Raw genomic sequence first — 2335 nt, 5'->3', positions numbered from 1 at the left:
GGTTAAAATTATTGAATATAAAAAGTTTAAAGTTACAAATTAATAACAAATAACAGCAGGAAAAAAATGTGGTAAGTAAATTTTAAAATTTTAAAGAAGTAAAAAAAGTGTTTACAAATAATGAACAAATAAGTAGAAAAAATGTTTAAGTTAAATTAGTTAAAATTAAAATAAAAAAGTAAATTTACAAATTAACAAATAAGTAGACAGAAATGTATGTAAGTAAATTATTTCACCAACGAAAGTTAAAATAGATACACTATATTGTATTAGAAATAAGGTAATGAGAAATACAGAGAGAAGAGACCACTTTTTAAAGATGATTAAATTTACAAATGAACAAATAAGTAGACAAAAATGTATGTAAATTATTAAAATAACAAGATTTGCATTAGGGTAGTAATGCCTAGCATCTTCGCTCGAACATCTGAAGTTCCAATTGTAAGACTTCCTCTGGGAGGCTTCCACAGTCCAACGGTGTGGGGAATAAAGGTCCTCTGGTATGGGAAGTTAGACAGCGAGGCGCATTGACTGCGCGCTGGTGGTGCTGTACAGCGAATCTGGTTGTTCTGGGCAGGAAGAGGGGATGAGGGGGGTATTCTTAACTGAATATGACAACTATTACTCATTTCTGAACTACCTGGCCTTACCTGCAACTGATGGTTGCATGCTGTATCTCTAACATCTGGAGTCTTTGCATTTAACATGCTTCTTACAGTGTGATAAAAAGAATCTAATTCAGGATTCATAACCTTTCCTTTAAAAAACACTTTCCTCAATAATTAGACTTTTTGTTTCAAGTGATTTAAGGCATTTTGCTGTATATTAGAGCCTCCTAATTAGCTATGCTTTTATTTGTAGGTCTATGTAACGTGACTATTTGAATTGATTATTAATCAGTCATATGTTTCTGTTTTGCAGACGTCGAGACTAATGACGACCATATTGGAGAGCTTCAAGAATGAACATTTCTCGAAATCAATTACATATTGGAGGAAAACCAACTTCTGTCTAGAGACCACAATTTCTCTTTTCAGTTTTATTCATATTTTCTTGAAATGCTTCGACCAATTTCAAATCCTTCTTTTAACTTAATTAAGCCTCTGGTTATGTATTGCTGGACTATATAAGGAGAAGAGTAAGAAAAAAAAATTTTTTTGTTTTTTGTTATTGTAAGAGATGTATGAAATTGAATATATATGTATAGAGCTACTTGCTTTCAATATACCTTCTCTACTCCAGTTTACAAACGGTTTGTGTCGTGTATTTGCCTATATATATATATATATATATATATATAATATATATATATATATATATATATATATATATATATATATATATTGTTCCCGCAATTTACCTTTGCGCTATTATTATTATTTTTTTATTTTCTTGTGAAAGAACAGTATTAGCACCAGAACAAGGAAAGTTTCATGGAACACGCCCGTTACTGTATCAAACTTGATAAGTCTTCCTTTACTCTTCTTACACAATTTGACACACTTTGGGACCGATTCTATCAATTTTCGACAGAACCCCGGATCGATGCTATCTTACCCCAATATTTGGACATCGCAATGCATGGAAAAGCTACGGAAAATCTATGAAAAAAAAAAAAGCCCGGGGGAAATTGACTAACTGGCAACTGAGCTATCTCCACCCGGCACCCACTCAATGTAGCCTTGTTGGTGGGAAGGGGGTGGCGGAAGGCGGGAAAATGATGAAGGTCCATGCAAAGTGCGTGGACGTCCTTGACTCTATCATGTTTTGCCCGTTTAAATCTACGTCTATATTCTTGAATCGGAATGCTTCGAAAATCTATGGAAAAAAAAAAATCCGCGGAATAATGGACCAACTGGCAAATCAAGACGGGAAAACTATCCAAGCAGATTGACCTTGACTCTATCAACTTTTGCCTGTTTGAATCTACGTCTGCATTCGTGCATCGGAATGCATTGATAATCCATGGGGAAAATAATCGTCCGGGGAAAATCGACTAACTGACAACTAAGCCCTATCTTCCTCCCCTATGTAAGGAGGAGGGTGGGGTAGGTCAGTGTCCACAGTCCAAGCAGAGCGCATGAGTGACTTTCCCTCTGAAATTTGAACCTGATTTATGGGAAAAATGTTTCCCATAAATCAGTGCTACATCTAAGGGCCAACACGTCACATAATGGCATAGTGCGTGTTACCGAGTGCTACAATTTTGGTTTAAATTTAGACCGGTGAAATTAACTGACAAACCGGTTTGAAGCCTCGGGCAGAGCAGAACCAACTCGCAAACCCGGCAGTGGATATGTGGTCCTGGTGGGTCACCCCTAGGACCCCTGATGCT

At 36.0% G+C, this 2335-nt stretch overlaps 1 protein-coding gene across 1 annotated transcript in view; it reads left to right on the top strand.

The window, feature by feature from the left end:
* LOC135225647 (proton-coupled zinc antiporter SLC30A2-like) overlaps positions 1 to 1132 on the top strand; it is an 89546-nt gene extending 88414 nt beyond the window's left edge. The window contains 1 exon segment of the mRNA XM_064264973.1: positions 922 to 1132. The gene's annotated coding sequence lies outside the window, so the exon portion shown is untranslated.
* Positions 1133 to 2335: the final 1203 nt, after the last annotated feature.

The sequence above is a fragment of the Macrobrachium nipponense genome, chromosome 13 (assembly GCF_015104395.2).
Source record: "Macrobrachium nipponense isolate FS-2020 chromosome 13, ASM1510439v2, whole genome shotgun sequence".
In the NCBI taxonomy this organism is placed as follows: Eukaryota; Metazoa; Arthropoda; class Malacostraca; order Decapoda; family Palaemonidae; genus Macrobrachium; species Macrobrachium nipponense.
This window is presented reverse-complemented; position numbering and strand designations above follow the sequence as displayed.